Source organism: Hippocampus guttulatus, chromosome 3 (genome assembly GCF_054856545.1).
Source record: "Hippocampus guttulatus isolate MCC_2025c chromosome 3, RoL_Hgut_1.0, whole genome shotgun sequence".
Taxonomy (NCBI): Eukaryota; Metazoa; Chordata; class Actinopteri; order Syngnathiformes; family Syngnathidae; genus Hippocampus; species Hippocampus guttulatus.
The window spans coordinates 28,659,680-28,683,619 of record NC_141263.1 but is presented as its reverse complement, the minus strand read 5'-3'; the positions used below and the strand labels follow the sequence as shown (position 1 = coordinate 28,683,619).

Sequence of the window (23,940 nt, the reverse complement as noted above, 5' to 3'; positions counted from 1 at the left end):
ACATATTGACCAGCGGCACCTTCAGAGCACGTTTTCCAGTGTCCGATCATCTCCGTGTTTGTTATTGATATTCAAATGAGCTCTTTTATTGGAGTACAAATGCGGACGCCGACTGGGCGAGGAAGGAGGAACCAGAGAGATCGGCCGGAAACCTCAAGGCTCATGCTAATTGCTACATGACCATGAGAGCAACAACCGATCGAGAAAATCGGCGTATAATTGACGTCCATTACAAATGCATTTGTACTACTTCTACTACTACTGCTAGTACTACTACCACCACCGGGCAGAGTACTTGCATGAAAATAATTACAACTTTGCAGGACTCGTGCTTCTACTACTAACCAGTAGTAGTAGTTGTATAAGAGCTCTTGCTACTCAGTATCACTTGCACGAGTACTCCACATTCCTCGCACTACTATGTGCTGTGCTCCTGATATTACTACTGTATTTATCTCTCGTACAGACTGGCGGGTATGAGAGAAGAGAGAAGGAAATGGAAGTTAAGTAGAGAAATGGAGGGAGTGTTTGGAGGAAGGTAGGGTTGAGAGCGAGGGAGGGGTGGGGGCTGCGCTCCAGGTCCATCGCGCTCCATTGGTCAATCTGTTTAGCCCGTATATAGCGCGTCTTATCGTTCCTTTGTTTGCACTTTTTTTTAAAAAACTCTCCATCTTTTCCGCCAGCCGCAGGAACGACGAGATGGTGGGAGTAAACGGTTACCAACCAGACGTCGTCTTTATAAAACTATAAAACTATCAACCATTTAAATCACGAATATAAAGAGTACATATGTAGCAATAACAGGAAACAAAACAAATCTAAGCTGATAGTCATTTATATATTTGAAATGAAATATATTGGCTAATTTAAAAAATATATAAAAATCCTCGTCTCACCCGTCGGGTGGTGTCTGTCCTCCATTTAGCTCTTGTCCTCTACCAGAGGCCAGGAAGCTTGACAAAGCAATCTTTTTTCTTCATAAAAATAATTGAGATAGGCAATGTGAGTTGGCCAAATGTGCTAGCTTAGCATCTTTACTACCTACGTCACATAAAAACCTTTTTCCCTTTTGAAAATTATTCAACGAAACATTGCGAGATAGCTAAAACCTAGCCTCGCGGGCTAAGTAGCCGTTATCTTTGTGAAATTCAACTGATCTGAAATGATGACTTTCTCCTCCCTAATAAAAACATGAAGAATGGTGACTTGACTACAGAGGCAATATGGCGGATGCAAAGCCACAACATGCTCCACTTTTCTTCCTTCCTGCACATTTGAATTGGTAATGTCAAATCTTTGTTTACGAACCGCCATTGACTAATGACGACTGTGCGCACAACTTATTGACTCATGACCATAATTGTTTAATTATTAATCACTTTAGCGCTGCATTAGCATTTGAAATGCAGCCGCACTTCAACTTTGTCATGTTTGGTGCCACATGAAAGGTTCGAGTGAATGAGCAGCGGCAGCAGCTGACACAAGCGCATCCTCCTTGCTTCCAACCTTCAAAGTTGCCCACCCCCCACAAAAATAATAGAACTAATACGTACTAAGCTAGTTATCCAAAAGTGCTAGCCAAGCATGCTAGCAGCCGCTGAGCCATGACCCTCGAAATATCCCTGAAGAATTTTAAGATTGTTTATAAAGGAGAAACTTGTTTTCAACAATGTCTTTATTATTTTATTGTTTTATTCTTTTTAAACAAAGTATGGTGGGGGACGGACGATCAGAAAATACCATTTTGCTGAAGGGAAAATAAATCAGTCAACATTATGTCAGCCTGCCAAAATTTCTGGCGATGTGGCTAGGAGCTACCATGCTAGTCAAGTATTTTGTTTATATTCAGGCTAAAAAGCAAATTTGTATATCCAATGAAAAAGATAATTCCAGTGGCATGGCTAGAAGCCGGTTTGCACGCTAGGTATGACACTTTTAGCCAAAACTTGCAATCACCCTCTAAATTTCTCTCTTTCGTGTACTCCTTTGTAGTTTGAGGGATTTCTGGGTCAGAAACTTATTCTGGTGTTAGGCTAGAATTTTGCAATGTCCCACTCAGGTTTTTTCATTAATATTGTTTCTTAAGGTGCATTTCTAGTGAGATGTCACAGTATATGAGTATATCAGAATAGCAAATCCCAATATACTGTCAATATGAATTTTTTTTTTTTTGTTCGGACCACCCCCCCCCCCCACACTTATATTCATTATTACTTGTAAACGATGCCTGGGGCGTCTACTCAGCTCTTGTACTGTAACTTCCTGTTTTAATGTTCCCGGCTCGCCTTTGAAGCGTCACTTGTTTTTTCCCCGACATAGACGAGGGCAACAATGCGCTCATTCTTCTCCCCGTGTCAGCACAATGACGAGTAGTGGCTGAGGAGGGATTGTATGTTGGTGTGGAGTGGTATTCGGGGCTGGGGGGTGGGGGTCAGTTGCACTTCCTCTTTAATACGCATCATTCATAACACCGCCACTTAATGGATGCCGACGTGCGCCATTGTTTTTCCTGGTCAGCGGCTCCTCGTCGCCTGCCAAGCGGAAAGTCACACAGGACGGCAGACGCGATGGAAGCAGGTGGGTTGGGGGGGGGGGGGGGGCAGGTGTCTTCTCTCCGTGACGAATCAAATGATTCGGAGTAGTCGGCCCCTTTTCAAGGTGAATGCTTATCATCGATGGCTTCCTCTGCCAACACAAAATGGCACAGCCCAAAAAGAAAACAAACATCCTTACAAGCAAACAAACAAACAAAAATCCAAAAGGTAAAAACCTGATACCACTTTGGGCGAATTTCCTCGTCGAAGGACTTCATATTCAATTTTGAAAGTTATGTGATGATCTAATGATCGATATAGTTAATTAATTAAAACTAGGGTGAATCTGAAGTTATTATTATTTTTACTATTACAGTATTATTATCATTTTTTTCCCCAAAGTTTCCAACAATCAAAAGGCGACCCCGGAAACTTTTAAATGGCTCCTTCTAACCAAAACGGGTGACTTCCTGTTCAATTTCAGTCATGGCTCTTTGTTATTCGACTAAAATTTGGATACAAGACATTTCTCATGCTTTTAACACACTTTTCCCAGACGCGTGTGTGTGGATACATGTCAAAGTGTGTTATTACGACAGCAAGAGCGATGCGCTGGTGCTGTCCAAGGAACACCACCCCATCACTAATGTCCCACACCTGCCTCTCTCCCACACACACACACACACACACACCATTAAGCGGCACAGGTGCATGGGCGTAATACGGCGGGAGAAAACGATTCAATGTCAACTGAAAGAGGAGTTGAAGATAAAATGCAGACGCACGTACTGGAACACCAGTCATCACGAAAGATGCCGTCCCTCCAACACTCAAGATGCGCTCGCTCGGTGCTGCAGTTTTGGTCAGCAACGGCATTCAAATGAGCCACGGCACGAGTGAGCTAACTTGTGATTGGGAGTTTTTCAATCCGGGGGTGAGTGAGTCAATGATTGTTTCTGAAAACTAGTCATGATGTTTTTTCATGATACTTACACCTTCACACACCAAGTCACCACCATGTAGCAAAAACGTGTTTGTGTGTGTCATGTTTTTGTCATGCTTTTATATATATATTTTTTTAAATATATTTTTTATATATTTATATTTTTTGTCATATCCCCCCCCCCCCCCCCCCGGCCCCCCATCCTCCTTTTAAATGTCCTTCCCATTCTGAGAGGACTTTAAACCATTGAAAATGAGTGCGGCTATCATAAACACCCAGCATATTCTCGGAATGTGAACACAAGTGGGAAAACTGGCATGTCTTGGGTTCGGCAAACATCATCTTCCGCAGTTGCTCCCTGAATGGCACCACCACAAATATGTCTCCCAATTTGCAATGCGACTGTCGACGTGATTCACTGGAATTTTCTGTCCACGCCATCATAAAAATCACCTTGTTGATCTTTGATCCCCCCTCCTTCTTCGCAGCACCCCGCCAAGCAGATTAGGGCGTTGTGTCAATCAGTCCATTTAACATGTGCTCCTGAAGGCATCGCACTTGAAGGCATCACGGTCACTGAGCTCCCCCGCAGACTCCACAACAAGAGCGGCAGCAGCCAGAGGTCAGTTGAGCATTGCGGCTGCTCATCCACTCGTGAACTAATACACACAAACACACACACACACACACACACACACTCTCCTCGCTCATGCCTGATTACCCCTTCCCACCCCCCCCATCCACCCAGCGGTCAAAGGTATGAGAGGGAACTCCACACAATGGCCTACTCCAAGAAAAATGGTCTCTGAGTGTTATTTTGGAGAGTGAGAGAGAGAAATAACCTGGAGCGGATTCGTTTTTTCGTGTGAATCAAAAAAAAGAAGAAGAAAAAAAAAGCAGCAACCATAAAAAACAACCCCGCTTTGGCGGGTGCTTTGTGACAATTGACCTTCTTCGGCATCATTTACAAAATCCGCATCTGATCGAGTGTGTGTCGTAATGATGGGGGTGGAGAGGGGGGGGGGGGGGGGGTGCCTCATCATTTCATTCCCCTCCCCTGACTGCAACCTTTGAGCTGTGACACTGTATCTCACTGATGCTGTTGAGGCTCTCTACGGACCCTGGCCCAATATGGGGCTAGAAAGATGTCAGCAAAAGCCTAGGAGAACATCAGAACTTTCTGATTGATCAGAGGCCTTTTCAGCTGTGGCCTGTAGGCGACTCTCATGGTTCTCATTCATGTTCAACTGTCATGGTTCTCACGGTTTACGCTCATGGTGCTCCTTTCATGGACCCTTACGTTAGACTCTCATGGGGCTGTTTAGGTTGACTATTGTAGCGGTTAACTCTCTCGGTTTTCATGGTGTTCCTTGAGTTGGCTATCATGTGAGACTCTCGCTGTGTTCTTTTGGTCGCCACTCATAGGGCGCCCTGGTTAGTGCTCATAAGGGTCCTTTAGTTAACTCTCACGGCGCTTTTTGATGCCCGACTTGCGGTTAACTCTCATAGTGTTCCTTTAGTTGACTCTCAAGACTGTTGTGGTGTTTTCGTTGAATCGCCTTGCTCTCATGGTCCGAGGTGTCAGGTGCCATGGCCAGAAAGTCAGACCCCTACAACAGTTTGATTCTCAACGAGATGCTTTATTCGACCCTCGTAGTTGACTTTCATACCGCTCATGGTTGTCCCTTGTTTGACTCAGATGGTGACTCACAGTGTGTCGTGAGTGGACTACCACGGCTCTTATAGGTGGCTTTCATTTTGGTCCTTTTATTGACTCGGTAACTCTGTACTTCACCGTCATGAGGTTTATTTTGGTGACTCTCATGGTGTTGTTTTGCTCGACACTCATGGCTGTCATGAGAAATTGCTCACGATGGTCCTTTAAGTGCGTCACATTGCTCTGATATTTGACTCTCATGGTGGTCTCGGTTGGCTCTCCCGTTACTCTTGAAGTCGACTCTCCTTGTTGACTCTCACTTCGGTCACCATTGTGGCGGTTGACTCTCATGACTCAAATTATGTCCCTATAGTTGACTTTCGTGGTTTTGTTTTGGTTGAATCTCACGGCTCTCAAGATTGGCTTTCTTGATGGTGCTTGATTTGAACTCTCACTGCTCTTAGATTTCACTCCGTGACCTTCATTCTGTTGACACTCGAGTAGATTACGATTCTCATGGTGCTCCTTTAATTAACTCTTACGACTCTTGTAGTTGACTCTCACTTCTCATGGTCTCACCACCCGTGGGAGGGGTCAAAGGGGTCGGGTGCAATGCGAGCTGGGCGGCAGCCAAAGGCGGGGACCCTGGCGGTCCGATCCTCGGCTGCAGAAGCTAGCTCTTGGGACATGGAATGTCACCTCTCTGGCAGGGAAGGAGCCCGAGCTGGTGTGTGAGGTAGAGAAGTTCCGACTGGATATAGTCGGACTTGCCTCCACACACAGCCTGGGTTCTGGTACTAGTTCTCTCGAGAGGGGTTGGACTCTCTTCCACTCTGGAGTTGCTCATGGTGAGAGGCGCAGAGCAGGTGTGGGCATACTCATTGCCCCCCGGCTCAGTGCCTGTACATTGGGGTTCACACCGGTAGACGAGAGGGTTGCTTCCCTCCGCCTTCGGGTGGGGGGACGGGTCCTGACTGTTGTTTGTGCATATGCACCAAACGGCAGCTCAGCATACCCACCCTTTTTGGAGTCCTTGGAGGGTGTGCTGGAGAGTACTCCTGCTGGGGACTCCCTTGTTCTGCTGGGGGACTTCAATGCTCACGTGGGCAATGACAGTGAGACCTGGAGGGGCGTGATTGGGAGGAACGGCCCCCCCGATCAGAACTCGAGTGGTGTTTTGTTATTGGACTTCTGTGCTCGCCACGGATTGTCCATAACGAACACCTTGTTCAAACATAAGGGTGTCCATATGTGCACTTGGCACCAGGACACCCTAGGCCGTAGTTCGATGATCGACCTTGTGGTTGTATCATCGGATTTGCGGCCGCATGTTTTGGACACTCGGGTGAAGAGAGGGGCGGAGCTGTCAACTGATCACCACCTGGTGGTGAGTAGGCTCCGATGGTGGGGGAAGATGCCGGTCCGTCCTGGCAGACCCAAACGTATTGTGAGGGTTTGTTGGGAGCGTCTGGCAGAATCCCCTGTCAGAAGGAGTTTCAACTCCCACCTCCGACAGAGCTTTTCCCATGTTCCGGGGGAGACGGGGGACATTGAGTCCGAGTGGACCATGTTCCGTGCCTCTATTGTTGAGGCGGCCAATCTGAGTTGTGGCCGTAAGGTGGTTGGTGCCTGTCGTGGCGGCAACCCTCGTACTCGCTGGTGGACACCAGCAGTAAGGGATGCCGTCAAGCTGAAGAAGGAGTCCTATCGAGCCTTTATGGCCTGTGGGACCCCAGAGGCAGCTGACGGGTATCGACTGGCCAAGCGGAACGCAGCTTCGGTGGTCGCCGAGGCAAAAACCCGAGCGTGGGAAGAGTTCGGTGAGGCCATGGAAGCCGACTTCCGGACGGCTTCGAGGAAATTCTGGTCCACCATCCGACGTCTCAGGAGGGGGAAGCAGTGCACCACTAACACTGTGTACAGTGGGGATGGGGCGCTGCTGACTTCGACTCGGGACGTTGTGAACCGGTGGGCAGAGTACTTCGAAGACCTCCTCAACTCCACCAACACGTCTTCCTTGGAGGAAGCAGAGTCTGAGGACCCTGAGGTGGGCTCTCCTATCTCTGTGGTTGAAGTCACCGATGTGGTTAAAAAGCTCCTCGGTGGCAGGGCCCCAGGGGTGGATGAGATCCGCCCGGAGTTCCTCAAGGCTCTGGATGTTGTGGGGCTGTCCTGGTTGACACGCCTCTGCAACATCGCGTGGTCAACGGGGAGAGTGCCTCTGGATTGGCAGACCGGGGTGGTAGTCCCTCTTTTTAAAAGGGGGGACCGGAGGGTGTGTTCCAACTACAGAGGGATCACACTCCTCAGCCTCCCTGGTAAGGTCTATTCAGGGGTGCTGGAGAGGAGGGTCCGTCAGGAAGTCGAGCCTCAGATTGAGGAGGAGCAGTGTGGTTTTCGTCCCGGCCGTGGAACAGTGGACCAGCTCTACACCCTTAGCAGGGTCCTCGAGGGTATGTGGGAATTCGCCCAACCAGTCTACATGTGTTTTGTGGACTTGGAGAAGGCGTTTGACCGTGTCCCTCGGGGAGTTCTGTGGGGGGTGCTTCGTGGGTATGGGGTACCGAACCCCCTGATACGGGCTATTCGGTCACTATACCACCGATGTCAGAGTTTGGTTCGCATTGCCGGCAGTAAGTCGGAATCGTTTCCAGTGAGGGTAGGACTCCGCCAAGGCTGCCCTTTGTCGCCGATTCTGTTCATAATCTTTATGGACAGAATTTCTAGGCGCAGCCGAAGCGTTGAGGGCGTCCGTTTTGGTGGCCTCAGTATTGCATCCCTGCTTTTTGCAGATGATGTGGTGCTGTTGGCTCCTTCAAACGGGGCTCTCCAACTCTCACTGGAGCGTTTCGCAGCTGAGTGTGAAGCGGTTGGGATGAAAATCAGCACCTCCAAATCTGAAACCATGGTCCTCAGTCGGAAAAGGGTGGAGTGCCCCCTCCGGGTCGGGGGAGAGATCTTGCCCCAAGTGGAGGAGTTTAAGTATCTTGGGGTCTTGTTCACGAGTGAGGGCAGGAGGGAGCGAGAGATCGACAGGCGGATCGGTGCAGCGTCTGCTGTGATGCGGACGTTGTATCGGTCTGTCGTGGTGAAGAAGGAGCTGAGCCAAAGGGCGAAGCTCTCAATTTACCGGTCGATCTACGTTCCAACCCTCATCTATGGTCACGAGCTATGGGTCGTGACCGAAAGAACGAGATCCCGGATACAAGCGGCCGAAATGAGTTTTCTCCGCAGGGTGTCCGGGCTCTCCCTTAGAGATAAGGTGAGAAGCTCGGTCATCCGGGAGGGGCTCAGAGTCGAGCCGCTTCTCCTCCACATCGAGAGGAGCCAGATGAGGTGGCTTGGGCATCTGATTCGGATGCCTCCTGAACGCCTCCCTGGTGAGGTGTTCCGGGCATGTCCCACCGGGAGGAGACCCCGGGGAAGACCCAGGACACGCTGGAGTGACTATGTCACCCAGCTGGCCTGGGAACGCCTCGGGATCCCCCGGGGAGAGCTGGAAGAAGTAGCTAGGGAGAGGGAAGTCTGGGCTTCCCTGCTAAAGCTGTTGCCCCCGCGACCCGGCCCCGGATAAGCGGTAGAAGATGGATGGATGGATGGATGGATAGTTGACTCTCATAGCTCTCACGGTTAACTCATCTTCCTCCTTAATTTGGCTAGCAACACCCCTGTATTGGACTCACACTGTTTCAATTGATTCTCATGGCTCTCTGCGTGTTATTTTGGCTGCCGCTCATGACTCGCATCGTGTTCTTTCCGTTGCCGCTAAATACATTTGATGTTGACGCTCAGGGTGGTCCTTTCGTTGCTTCTCTCCTGGTGCCACATGAAATCTTTTGAATCCCAAAAAGGCAGCATCTCGCCCTCCTTTTGTCCCCGCCCCTCAGCAGGCATTTTGTGTGACAATTGACCTTCCTCGGCATCATTTGCATCATCGCCACAACGTATGTGTGTGCGTGCGCCCTTCATGAGCACGTTCACGCTGCCCCACATCGGGTGTTGGGGGGAGGGCGGTTACGCACGTGAAGATGGGGGTCGGGGGAAAATGAGGCCCGGCCGATATTGTTTGATTGGATTTTTCCTTTTCAAGGTTTCGGGATCATTACGGGAATTCATTTGAAGTGTTGCCGCAAATGAAACGGCGACTTTAATTATTCCACTTTTCCGTCTCGCGCTTCTTGCCACCCTGTGCGCGTGTGTGAGAGAGAGAGAGTGTGTGTGTGTGGGGGAATTAAAATCATCTTTGAAAATGACACCGAGTGAGATGGAGCCATTCGCCCTTATTTGGTTGTGTCCCCCGTCCCACTTCCTGCCCCCAGCCCTCTTTTTTTCCTCCACACATTGAGAGCAAAAAAAAAAAAAAGAAAAAACCCTTCCTAAAATGTCTGCAATAAAAATATCACAATTGTGAAAGCAGCACTGAGACAAACTCACCAGTGTATGCGATCCGGAACGTCACCTACGAGACTGAAGGAGGGAAACGGTCTTGTGGCGTAACCCGTTTATCTTGCATGAAATCTATAAACCGCGACCATATCGTGATATCATCAAATAAGACATCACATTATTCGAACTTGAGCAATGTTTTATTTCGCTGCGTCCATTATCCCCCAATCACCATGTAGTGGTTGTGGCGGCCTCCTGATGTATCATCCACAATTTTCCTCCACTGTCGCACAGTGACCGTATCCTGATACTTTCCAAATCAATGTTGTGATTATATTTCATCAAGAATTACTCAACTCTATTGTCACTATGAATAGAAAAAGTGATGGATCGTTAGCGTGTTTTTCTTTCAATATATCAAGTCCGGCGCAATCTGTATGGCAGCGGATGGTACAGAAAATGACACCGAGGCGTTATTTGGTCGTGTCCTCGTCCAACTTGCAGTCTCAATGCCCCCCCGCCCCAACCCCTTTTCCCATTCTTTTCTTTTTTCCCCCTCTGCAAACTCTTCCAAAGCAAAATGTTCATTTCAACATTTCAATAAATTGAGCAAGGGAGGCATTAACGTTAATCTGGGCCAGCACATTGTGTTTGGCACGCGCGTGCTCGGGATTATGGATTACTATTAGCTGGATGGAAAGCGTTCATTCATTTCAATGCCTCGCCGCAGCCGTGCTAAAATTAAAAAGAGAACTAATACTTCTTGGACAATCATACTTCTTCTTCTTCTTCTTGGACACCACTTTGCTTTACTCGCTCACCCCCCGCCCCTCCTCCTCTCCGTCCTCGCTCTTCTCTTGCGAGCAGACGACAGATGCTCGCTATCAACTCTGCAATCGCAGCGAGATTAAAACGTCACCGGGGCCCCGCTTGCCTACGCGAGCCGTTTCTAAAACGGTTTTGCGCTTTCATACACATATGAACGGTGAAAGGAAGAAAAATCTCAAGAGGTCTCAATGAAGTTAGACTGAAGAATGCTTTCGGGGAGTCGGGTCCCGTCAACAGTCGGCATCTCGCAGGTCTCCTTTAGTTGACTCTCAAGGCTCTGAGTTGACTGACGGTGTTGGTTTAGGTGACTCTTATTTTGACTCTTGACTTCCACTTTTCCACTTTGCCATCTTCTTTCATTTCATAAATGTGGGTCAGGAGCAACGTCGACGAAAGGCGGCCTAACGGTTGCATTGGGGCACCTTCACAAAGCATCTTTGGGATTCCAACGACCGAGCTCACCAAGTACTTTCATGCTCGGTCGGATACAAAAGGAAAGGAAGGTTCTGTTTTTGGGCCTTGAGCTGCTCTCATGTCATGGTAGTCCTTGAGTAGAACGGCACGGCTCTCATGCGGTCCCTTTCACTGACTCGCATGGCGTTGCTTTGGTTGACATTCATGGCTCTCAGGCGACATTCCCACAGTGGTCCCTGAGTTGACTCTCATCTTTGACTCCTGCGATGCTCCCTTAGTTGACTCTCATGTTTGATTCGTGATGTTCCCTTTGATGACTTTCATGGTTGATTCTCTACGGTTGGCTCTCGGGATGTTGTTTTCGTTGACCTCAGTGGCTCTCATCGTTGACTCTCATGCTGTTTCTTTCAACGACTTTCAAGACTCCACCGGTCTGACGCTCATCAAAACAGAATCAGAATCAGAATCAGCTTTATTGGCCAAGTATGTAGAACACACAAGGAATTTGTCTCCGGTTTGCATGTTCTCCCCGGGCCTGCGTGGGTTTTCTCCGGGTACTCCGGTTTCCTCCCACATTCCAAAAACATGCGTGGCAGGCGGATTGAACTCTCTAAAATTGTCCCTAGGTGTGATTGTGAGCGTGGATGGTTGTTTGTCTCTGTGTGCCCTGCGATTGGCTGGCAACCGATTCAGGGTGTCCCCCGCCTACTGCCCGAAGACAGCTGGGATAGGCTCCAGCACCCCCCGCGACCCTAGTGAGGATCAAGAGGTTCAGAAAATGGATGGATGGATATAACACGCTGCATTAGTGTCATCATAAACAAGGACATGACAAATAAGTATGGAAGGACGTTTCGTAATGTAAGTGAACCGTAGTGCGGTGGTACCACCCAGTGACAACTGTGAGACAACGTGCAAAGTCTCAAGCAGAGCTAAAGTGATCAGTGGTAGAATACAATACGATGACAGTTGTACAGTTGGTGCAGAACATCATTGAACCATTTTAGAGTGACCAGTAGCAGTATTTGTTGTACAAGAAGAGTGCAATGGCCCTGGATTGAATCCACCTTCTTCATGCATGGGAATTTCACCTCGGTTGTGTTTTTCATGAAATCGGACCCGCTACCCTTCAATATGATGACATTTCCAAAGAGTCCTCCTGGGTTTGAACGATCATAAACATCCCGTTTAAGGCAGAAAAATCAGGATTGGTACCTAAAATGGCAGCTGGGATCATTGTCCACATCAACTACTTTTGATATTCCACGATGAGCGGAGCAAGAACACGATTGCTGTTAAATGACATCAGAGCAAGAACGCTATTGATGTTGAATGACATCCGGTGAGAGTTAGTGGTGGCGGGCGGCAGGTGTTTTGTCGACAACAATGAAGCGATGTCATCGGAGGTGTCGATGAATACGAGCTGTCTGAGCATGTCGGGCTGGGTGTGTGTATGTTCGAGCATGTGCGAGGTTTTGTGTGTGCATGTGTGCATGTGTGTGTGTGTGTCGGCCTTGAGTGACTGCTCGCTGGCTCCTCTTCATCATCAGCAGCTGCCTGCTCGCTCAACAATAAAACTGTCTCCATTACACACGTGCACGTTTGTGTTTGTGTGTGTGTGTGTGTGTGTGTGTTTGTGTGTGTGTGTGTGTGTGTGTGTGTCACAGCAGTTTGCATGTGCCAGATAGCATCACGATGTTGGACAGGTGTACCACATGCTAATCATGGATTTACTACTGTGTGTGTGTGGGGGGGGTGGTGGGGGGGGGGGGATAGAATTAGAGCAAAACACAGCAAAGATGAAGAAATCAATAGTCTTTCCATTTGCCTCATAGATCGCATGTGCATACGCGCGTGTGTGACATCAACACACTCTTGGTTATTCATTTTATACAAAGATGAAATGCTCATTGAGCCAATGATGCTAACTCTTATTAGTATGCTAATGATGCTAACTATTTCTAGTTGTGCTAACATCAAGCTCCTATACTGCTTGCTCGTGAGCTGATCATTTGGATCAAGTGTGTTGCAGCAGGGAGAGATGGAAAAATATGCAGGACACCGGCCCTCGAGGACCAGACTTTGACACCTGTGTGACCGATCATGAACATTCTCGACACTACACACTACACTACCTGTTGTACGAACAATGAATGGTAAATATCATTTTTTAAAAAACTGTACGAACTGCTACGACCTGAAAACGATAATAGGTCTGCTAATTGCTCACGAATCACACCCTTCTGTGCCACGCTAACACTGACGACAAATGCTGATTAACTAGTGTTACAAATTAGCCCATATTTTAACCTTCGTATTTCCATCACTCAACTATCTAAAGTGGTTCGGTTTTCCTATTGTTTCCTCATCTTAACCAGCCATGAGTGTTTTGCCTCCTTCGCTCCGAAATGATCTATTTCTTCCGTGTCAAATGTTAGTCTGTCAGCGCGTCCAGCCAGTTAACAGAAGTCAAGATGGCGCCCGAGTAGGCAGCCGTCGGCAAGTGCTCTCATGAGCTTTGCTTTTTTTGTTGTTTTTATGTTTGTTTTGTCACTTTGTGTTTGTTGTTACGTTTTCAGCATTTTCTGGCCACGACATTCATCAAGGAGGAGACTCTGTGCTTGGTGGTTGCGCCTTCTCGGCAGCATGGGTATACCAGCACTGTTTTTGACTGGGAGGAATGTCGGCGCCATTTGACTGTCGTTGCTGGACAGTCCCGGGGCGCTTGTGTCTTGCGCCTGTGCAGCATTTTTCACAGCCCCGCTTTGTTCAGCGGAGAGATCGGTGCTGTTGAACGGTCTGCGGCTGGATGGATGAAAGTCTTGAGGAGCCGACGATGAGAAGAAAGGAGCGTTAGCGCGGAGCGCCGATGCGGATTTGCAACTGGGAGTCGCGGCTTGGAGTTTGAAGCGGATTACGTGGGACAGGGAGAAGTGAACTCATCTCCTTTTGTCAATGGACGCTACAGCTTCGTGTTTGCTTTCAAAACTTAGCTTGTAGCAGACGTGAGCACATTTTCAGCATGACGTCTCTGATCCACTGGTGCAAGGACACTTTGATCCTCTCCTCTTTCATCTAGAACTGCTTCAGACAACAAAGTGTATGCAGAAAAGTGGTGAAGATTGCACGACTGTCTGTGTCCTATGTGTTGTGTTGTGTTATTTTTGTTATTTTGACTTCAAAATGGCGCCGCGAGAGTGGCTGCCTTTCCAGCAGCTCCTATATTTTGTTTTCTACTTCTTCCTTTCATTACTTTGCTGCTGTGAATTGGGAATTTCTCCATTGCGAGACTAATAAAAGTTTTCTTATCTTTTCTTATCTTAACAGTTCTGATCCATGCTAGCATGCTAGGACTATGGCTCGCCGCATGTGGAGAACCAATCGATGATGAGAGACCAAGAAAGTCCCTCCACCCCCTATTGCCACCGCCACCACATTAGCACCGAACGGCGTTAAGCTAAATGATACTCTTCACCGTGCCTCCATTTGCACCTCTTCTTCGTCGTCCTCCTCCTCTTCCTCTCGCCTTCCTGCCTTCAATTATTCATTTGATTTAGCATGCCGCTCGCTCCCTTTTTTTATACATTTCATTATGTTGTATGACTTTACAGCCACTGGCTGGAAAATGACAATTATTGTGCTCCAGCAGCCCGCTATTAAGACACACATGCACACACACACGCGCGCATACTTGAGCGGCAATGTGTGTGTGTGTGTGTGTGTGTGTGTGTGTGTGTGTATGTGTGCGTGCTTCAACAAAGGTCTTTTTAAAGCTTAAATGTCATCTTAAAAAAAAAACATAAATTTAAAACGCACTAATGAGACAAACTCACAATACAATAGCATTGAGCGAAAATGAATAGAGTGGCTGAAAGCCATCTGTGATAACGGTCCTTAACCACTGGTCTGCGGCCCGGTACCAGTCCATAAGTCATATCTATCCCTCTGTCTATCAATCTATGGCCATATGATATCTATCTATCTCTCTCTCTCTCTCTCTCTCTCTCTCTCTATCTATCTATCTATCTATCTGTCTATCTATCTATCTATCTATCTAATCTTCCTCGTCTCACCCGTCGGGTGGTGTCCGTCCCTCATTCAGCTCGGGTCCTCTACCATAGGCCAGGAAGCTTGAGGGTTCTGCGCAGTATCCTTGCTGTTCCCAGCACTGCGCTTTTCTGGACTGAGATGTCCGATGTTGTTCCCGGGATGTGTTGCAACCACTCATCTAGTTTGGGGGTCACTGCCCCGAGTGCTCCGACCACCACAGGCACGACTGTCACCTTTACCTTGCAGGCTCTCTCCAGCTCCTCTCTGAGCCCTTGGTATTTCTCCAGGTTCTCGTATTCCTTCTTTCTGATGTTACCGTCACTTGGGACCGCCACATCCACGACAACGGCTTTCCTCTGCCCTTTATCTATGATCACGATATCTGGTTGGTTGGCCATTACCATCTTGTCAGTCTGGATCTGGAAGTCCCACAGGATCTTCGCTCTGTCATTCTCCACCACCTTCGGAGGTGTTTCCCATTTTGACCTTGGGGTTTCCAGTCCATACTCCGCACAGATGTTTCGGTAGACTATTCCAGCCACCTGGTTATGGCGTTCCATGTAAGCTTTCCCTGCCAGCATCTTACACCCTGCACTTATGTGTTGGATCGTCTCAGGTGCCTCTTTGCACAACCTACACCTTGGGTCTTTTCTGGTGTGGTATATTTGGGCCTCAATGGCTCTGGTGCTCAGGGCCTGCTCCTGAGCAGCCAGGATGAGTGCCTCTGTGCTGTCCTTCAGGCCAGCCCTCTCTAGCCACTGATCGGACACCGATACAGGTATATATATATATATATATATATATATATATATATATATAAATGTGCAGTGCTGGGAACAGCAAGGATACTGCGCAGAACCCTCAAGCTTCCTGGCCTCTGGTAGAGGACCCGAGCTGAATGAGGGACGGACACCACCCGAGGGGTGAGACGAGGAATTTTATATATATATATATATATATATACAGTATATATGTATGTATGTATGTATGTGTGTGTGTGTGTGTTTGTTGTGTAGAGATAGACCGTCTGGCAGTGCAGGGAAAAAGGGCATCATCATCATCATCATCATCATCATCGTCGTCATCGCGGTCCCTCCGCTATCTGCAATATTGATAATCATACTTTTCACATTTGCTCTGCTTTTGTTTGCCTTGTGAGGCCGGCGCCTGTTTCAACACGAGCAGCATGCTAATGAGGACAAACACGGCTGAACATATAACTTTATCGCGCTAACTTTGGCGCCAGCGTCGCCTTTCCATTAGAGCTTGGCTATCTGACAGCTGCGAGGCCGGCCAATCGCGACCCGCCGTCCTTCTATCCTTTACATGTGTGTGTGTGTGTGTGTGTATGTGTGTGTGTGCCTGCCTGCTTGCACCAGGATGTGTTTGGTTGTCAGCACATCTCATCAAATATGGGCGACAATTTCACTCTCTATTCGTTGTGATTGTACTTTTTGTATTTTTTCCATGTTTTTCAAAAAAAAAATGTTGATTGTAATCATACTATCAAGAGGTCATATGCATGAGTTTTGGTGGGTGTTTGTTTTTCATTCATACAACCAAAGAAGTCATTTGTATGAGTTTCTGGTGTTTTTGCCTGTGATACCTGCGAGTTCACTTTCAGTGCATTATCGCACAGTCAGCGAACGGCAATCGCGACCCGTCTTGTTGGTTGACCAACGGTCCGCGCCGGAATCCACTAAGTCACGCCTGTGCGCTCGGAGGCAGAAGAACCACCAAGACGTACTTTTGATCCCGGGAATCCCGTCCGGGCGACCCGGGGCTTACTTGAAGCAAAGCCCGGCATACGTGGGCGGAGGGAGTGGAGGGGGGAGTCGTGGGGGGGCGACAGGCGACGGGTTTATGGTGAGCCGGGCGTCTTGGCCGCCCAGAGGCTGTTAGCCGGGGAGGGGACATGAATCCGAGGAGCTCAGCGCGGCTGGCGCATCGTGATAGCCATCTTAGCCTCCTCCGAGAAGGGGAGGAAGGGAGAGCGGAGGGGGGGGGCACCCCCCCATCTGGCACTTGACCAGTCACACAAGGACTCGCGCATGGCCAGGGTGGCCAGGCCGGGATCCTTCATGTGTTGATATTTGCACAACACAGCAACACAAACCACCAGCTGGGCCCTCACCGTCATTAGCATCGAGCCACCGCTACAGACGTGCTTGGACGCACCAGTCCCACGACTCTCAAACCACGAGTGGCACGTGGGCTACGCCCATACATTGGGACGCTTCACTTGTATTTCACTTACAACACTTTGCGACGGCTTCAGATAGATCTTCCTATTTATCGATATCTCCCGATAGTTTTTGTGAATGGCACATTTGCACACAACAACAACACAACACAACCACCAGCTGGGGCCTTCGCAGCCATTACCACAAAGCCACCAACACATACTTTGTGTGTGTGTGTGTGTGCATGCGCGCGCGCACGTGTGTCCACGCACGTGCATATTCCAAACGGATTTAAAGCGCTAAATGGTGGCAAAACAATAAAATGCAGGCTCCAAATAAATAAACGCCATTATGCAAATGAGATTAGGCACAAAGTGAATTAGGCGCTAATCAGCACTTCTATATAATCGCTGGGATGCGACTCGATCCAAAGAAAATGGAAAGCACGACGGCGCTACGCCTTCGGCGCCACTTCCTTAAACCCTCGGGCTGGGGGGGTGGGGGGGGGGGTGCCGGGGTGGAAACGGGCAGCTGGCGACGCTGTTTTATTCCCGCAGGATTCCCGCTGGCATCAAGCGCAACCATCAACGTTTGGATACATTTTAATGTCAGCGACATCCCAACACACAAAGTGTATTTGCAAAAAGACGTCTAAAACATTCTGTTTGGTGAGAACGCAGTAAACGTGCTGGCATATGAGAAAGAAGATGAAAAAGCATTGGTGTATATGTAGCGCTTCGACGTGCCGTATTCTGAGTGAGGTGTTACGACACTGACAAACTCGACGATGACCAAGTCATCCGTAGCGCGCGGTAACCATTTGTTTCCGTTCTTATCGGTTCGATATCTTCCGTAAAATGCATCGGATGCACGGTATATCACGTCTGAATGTTTGAAGACGTCAACCTGTCTTTTCCATGAATGACTTTCTTCTGGCTCCTGATTGGCTGCAGGGCGAACGCGGCCAATAAATACAAACACAGTTGAAGCTTGGAGTTGCAGGTGAACCGCTAAAAACATTGCCGTGCGGGGACTTGTCAGGACTCGTCAGGCGGACGTGTCGAGCGTGACGCCGGGCCAGATGGCCACCGCTGCCGCCGTCTTCGTGTGACAGCCGCCATGACGGCAGGCGCTCGCTGACAGCCGCTAAAAAACGAAAAATGTCACGAAATGCCTCCTTTAAAGGCGACGTTCCCGTCTGACCCCCCCCCCCCCCCCCAGTCACGGTATAACTTTTCTCGTAGAATTTCTTGTTCGTTTTTGTTTTTCTTGTAATGTTGCAAATTTACACTCTTAAAGTAAAGTCTTTTTTTTTTTTACTTATTCACAATTTTACAACTTTCTTTCTCAATTTCACCATTCAACTGTTCAAGTTTCCCGTTTGATGACTAACATTACAATACTTTTCAAGTTAAAAAAAAAATTCTCTGTTCATAATTTGTGTTCATAAAATGAAATGAAAATAATTTTATTGCAATATTTCAACTTTGAAGTTTTTTTATTTGGAAAGCTTTTTTCACAGGTTACATTTTTTTCTGGTCATGTTGTGAATATGCTCATAAAAGGAAATTAAAAAAAAAAAATCCCTCGTAACATTTCAGCGTTGTTAAAATTCAAAGTTCTTTCCTTGGTGTCACTACAAGTTGTAAAAAAAAAAAAATCTCTGGCGATCTTTCAAACTTACACATAAAAAGAAGTACCGGTAAGACTTTGCGGAACTTATCTTGGTAACACCACTTCCGAAAAAAAAAAAAGTTACACTTTTCAGGTAATGTTCGACATTTACACTCCCCCCAAAAAATCTGAGGAGTAATTTTTAAATTTCCGTGTGAAAGGAGGACATGCATTTATTTATTTTCATTGCCATCAAATAGGGAAGAGGTGTTGGTGGGGGCGGGAGGGAAACGGTGAGGGTGGGTGAGAGTTGGGGTGGGAGGCAACGGAGTCAAGGAATCATATAAAAAAAAAAGAGGAAATATCTTTTGCATATTATTTTAAGTAACTGTTGAGATTTCATTTCACATTGCTAATCCACAAAACAAATACGTCGTGGTATATTTAAAAGGAGGGGGGCATGGGGTTGGGAGGCGGGGGGGGGGGATCTTCAATTTCCTATTGTGGCGTTTGTGGTGTTTGCTCTTTGTGTGCGCTTGAATTGATTTGCACACTCGGCACACGAGAGCTGAACGCTCCCACCGAGGAGACATCTTTTCATATCAGCTGCCACAGATTGATTTTTTTTTTTTCCCTTTACCTTCTCCGCGGCCCGCCGTTAACAATCACAAGATGGACGCTGCCCCATTTTTGTCTTTGTCGTCAGTCAGTTCAAACAGAAACAAAACTATACTGTATACAGGTATATACAGTATATATATATATATATATATATATATATATATATATTGTGTGTGTAATATTACCAAGATTACGGAAAAAAAAACATGTCATACTGCGGCCAATTCTAATTGAAAAAAAGATGCAAATTACAAAAAAAAAATCCAATTTAATTTGAGTTTTTAATCTTAGGAATTCATTTTTTTACTCTGTCCGATTGCTACTTTTTTCTCGTACGCGACGTGATAAAGAAATTGTATCGCATTCAAGTTGCTGCACACTTGATGAAAAGAGATTTTGATCCCTTATTCGGGAGGCAAAGTCATTCTGGTATATATGACGCCGACGCCGTCGCCTTCCACAAGCAGGTTGTCATTCCCATGATGCTTTGCTGCATCAGGAAAGGCAAAGAATGACAATTATCGAAAACATAATTACAATCTTCGCCTTATTATTGTTAATGAGATAAAGCGCAGGAGTCACATTGCCATCACGTGCCGCCATCTTCTTTGGATGTGGCTGCGCGTGCAAAATTGGGAGGTCACATTTAAAGTCGGCATATCATCCAAGTTCGTTTGTCACTCCCAAGCGCTAATAACCGGGCCACCGGCCCGCCCACATAAAACAACCAAACACCACGTTCAATCATCTTAAAAAAAACAACAACAACAACAACAAGAAAAAAACCCAAAAAACTAAAACCTCTCAGAAGAGCCCACAAACTCAAAGCTAACATAAAATACAGTAACAGTAATTCCAAACCTTCAAAAAAAGTGCCCAATACTTAGAGGCACGTATTCGCTCTCCTCCATGGAAATCACAGTTGCTGCAACTTAGTTGGGGACCTTCCCTGCCTCTAGTTTTTGCTCTGACTCTCTGACTGCCGAGGACTTTTATATTTATGAACTGCAACGAAGATGGCGAAAGCACCAAAACGGTCCAACTCAACATCACGGGTCACGCCGAGTCCAAAGCCAAAGATGAAAAATGACGAGTTTGAAAGATGGGCAGCCAGGACGCTTGCCCAGCGTTCCTCCCGAAGAGCGGGAGCGGTAACGCAAAAGGCTGCATCCCCTCGGGGCCTCCACTTAGTTCTCGGTACCTCTCATAGTGTCCGGTCCGTGGACCTGAAGCACCGGGCAGGTACGGCCCGGGCCATTTCAAGTTTTGCCAACAAATCATCTTAAAAAAAAAAAAAAAGAACTCTCAAATGTAGCCAATGACGGGATGCCAGAGGAGGAGTGATGTACTCCCTCTTAAAACGATGACATGTACTCTCTCTTAAAACGAGGACCAGTCAAGAGGCCAGCGGCAGCATTCTGGAGCAACTGGAGACGCTTGGTGGAGGAATAACTCGTCAAATAGATCTTCCTTAAAAATAGGAATCATTTTGGCTGATCTTTTGGATCTTCTTTTAGAAATATTTGCCGGCAACCTTCCCCTTTAAACGTCGGCGCCTGATAAAATACGATTTGGCTTTCAAAAGCCGTTCCTCAGTCTTGTTCTTGTCATTTTACAATTTGAAACCCTGAAAAGCCCGAAAATGTGAGCATTCTTCTTCACCAAATCCTCCTTTCCTGACTTCTTTGATCAGACGCTGACAATTGGGGGTAACCGAAGCCATGGTTGACTGCTGATGACCGAAGGCTGGAAAAAGCCACGAACCAACTTGAATTGTGACGGCAGACAAGATGGCGTCAAAGTTGTTTGAAACGCGTGGGCAACACGTGCGATCGTCTGCGGCCGAGCTCAGCGCCGCCCGGCCCCGTTGCGGCCCGACGGCAGCCTCAACTCGGAGCCCGTCCATCGCCATCGGCTGAAAATCGGCGATGTCGCGAGAGGCTCCACTGCATCTGTGCTTATTACGACGGCAATGATTTCGGCGTGGCGGCAAAGCGGCGGCTTTCATTTGTTTGCTATTCTTAGTGTTCATGAAGGGGGCGACAACACAAGGCAATCTATTATTCATTAAAGTGTACGCAATGTGACATTTAAAGCGTTTTTTTTTTTTTTTTTTTGTCTGAGGTCAGCTAATATCTATATGATCGGGCCGCTGAGTCAGCAGCATTTGAATATGCAATGCTTTGCAGCACGTTTGCAATCTTCCCCTTTTGTGCTGACATCAATGGCGGCGCCATTAAAGACACTATTTCATTATTGGCTGCTCGTCTTCCTCGCCGCTTATTATTTACCATCCGGGCGTATATAAAGTGTACGTATACTAAGCAGCGAGCACTTTAATGAGGCGCTATCTGCCGCGCCAACATGTCTTCCTCCCAATGAGATTGGGAGCCTTTTTTTTTTTTTTTTTTTTTCTTCCCTCCCCGCAGATTTTTATCCGCACGTCGCCGGCGTGTCCATGAAATATGCATTTCATATCTCTTTCATTTCATTAACATAATTTAATTTGTGTTTTGCATTCCGCGCATAATACATATTTGATTTACAAAACAAATATTTCCATTAGAAAATGAATTTGGCGAGCGAGCGAAAAGATGTATTGTAAAGAAATAAGAAAAGAGGAATTGTATTATCTTTGACTGGGGCCAAAACGCACAAATACATTTCATATTTCTGCGCGCGCTTGTTTGGTCTGTGAGCGAGCATGTGCACGTGGGCATTATGGAAATGTGGCGGCAATGAAAGGCGGCATTTTATTGCCCAAAGTTTACGGCGACATCACAAAGATGGATTCACGACAGCTCGTGTCGGCTCCGCGTTCTTACCGCGACCACCGCCGCCTTTGTGACAATGACATCTCGTCCTTATTTTCATGGCGAGCGGACGCCAAAGTCCGCTTTGACGGCCAGGTTGGTGATGTTCCAAAACTAGACCGAGTTTTTCCCACCGAGAATGCGGCCTATGCAAACACTGCTGAAAAGCCTCCTAGAACATCTGAACTTTTTTGGGGGAGGTGAATAAGAGGCACTTTGAATAGCGGCATGCTAATGCTCATCGGCGAACCGCCTTCAGTGAAGCGTATGGAGTCAGCACATGAGCACGAGTCGACTCCTTCCACTTTTGGAAAAAGAAATTCACTAAAACGTCGTTATTCAGGGTTACTCACAGAGACTGAAATGTTGGCAGGTGTGTGTGCTGGAAAAAAAAAACATCTTTGAAAAAACAGCGTCATTCAAAATCCATTTTGGAATGCTAAAACGGTCTTTTTATAAACAAAACGTTTACAAAGGTGACGGGGGAAGAAAGTGACCAATGTCAGCACTGCGTTTAGACTTCCTTGTCATGTTGAGTTTATCCCCGTTAACGTCATGTTTGTTTGTTTTTTTGTCATTCTCAGAAAAGAAATTCTTTTCTGGCATAGTTCCAGTGTGATTTCTTTTCTTTCAAAATGCCTTTTTTGTTTTTGTTGTCGTTGGCCTTTTCAACGGTTCTCCGTCACCTCGTTTTCGGTGCTGGCTCGAGGCTTCTCCCGGTTTTCATTGTTTTATGTTTCAATTGTTTTGCTTTATCGTTCCAGCTGCGATTGTGCTGTCGAAACGCATTTGATGAAAATGGCCATTTTTCGTCAAGACGCGTTTGCCTTTTTCTCTCCTCAAAAACTCTTTCTGCCGCACGGGCGGCGCTTTGAGTGAAAAACGCTCGGCCCGGCCGGGCCGCGGGCTATCGGGACCGCCAAGGCGAGCGGCGCCCGAGGAGACGACGAGGCAGCCCTTGCGCGGCGGATGAGATCCGGCGCTCCAAAGCCCCTCTGGCGACTCGCTCATATTAATTGGGCTTATCTTTCTCGTTTAAAGAAATCCAGGTAGAAGTGCGACAGATGCCGGGATTTCATGAGCTCAAAACGTAAAGAGCACGTCAAAACACGTCCCGCAACTCGTCCCTGCGGCGGGGAAAGCGGGAGGGCTCGGGGTGACGGGAGGAGCGTTGTCGCAGCTAAACGGCGAGATCGGCATTGGCGGCGAACTGGCATTAGCGCGGATTTCCGGCGTGTTTGACATGCGGCAGGTGAGCGGGAGAGGAAGCGGCGCGGGGGCGAGGATGAGGAGGAGGAGAAGGGGGGAGGAGCGGGCCTTCACTCACGCTCAGGAGATTGCAACTTTTTAGCGCCCGCGCTCACTAAGTCGCTGACGGCTCAGACCATAAGATCGAGCGACACCGCCGCCGACGCGACTTTAACGTAACACGAGGCGGTTCAGAACTCTTGAACGGCAGCGAGAGAAAAAATAAAAAAGCCGCGGCACGCACGGGAGAGGGGGAAGCCGGCGGGGAAGATCTGAGCGAGAGGCCACGAAAAGCGCTCAAAACTTTTGAAAACTTTAAGTTGGGTGAGACATGGGTTTTTTTGGGGGGGGGGGGGGGGGGGTAAAGTTGGCTGTCCCGAATTTCACGCCCCTCCCAAAAAAAAAAGAAGAGAACTAACAGAACTTTTGGAACTTGTACTGAAGCCCAACTTGCTAGCTTGGCTGCCTGCGCAAGCTAACGGCAACGACCATCTTTCATCTTTGACCTTCTCCAACGTAAATGACTGTTGGAGACCAAAACATTGAATCGTTTTTTTTTCTTCACAGTGAGCGTCCTCTCCTCCTCCCGATTCCTCCATCTCATCTTTTCCTTCCTCCTCCTGCTCCTCTTTCTTGCGGTTCTCCTTCT

At 47.7% G+C, this 23,940-nt stretch overlaps 1 long non-coding RNA gene across 1 annotated transcript in view; it reads left to right on the top strand.

Annotated features, from left to right (window-relative positions):
* Positions 1 to 21,341, top strand: part of LOC147208116 (uncharacterized) — a 38,401-nt gene extending 17,060 nt beyond the window's left edge. Inside the window, exons 4-5 of the long non-coding RNA XR_015100451.1 lie at positions 3,966 to 4,099; positions 20,924 to 21,341. This is a non-coding gene — a long non-coding RNA (uncharacterized LOC147208116). The remainder of the gene's footprint in view (positions 1 to 3,965; positions 4,100 to 20,923) is intronic.
* The last annotated feature ends 2,599 nt before the right edge of the window (positions 21,342 to 23,940 follow it).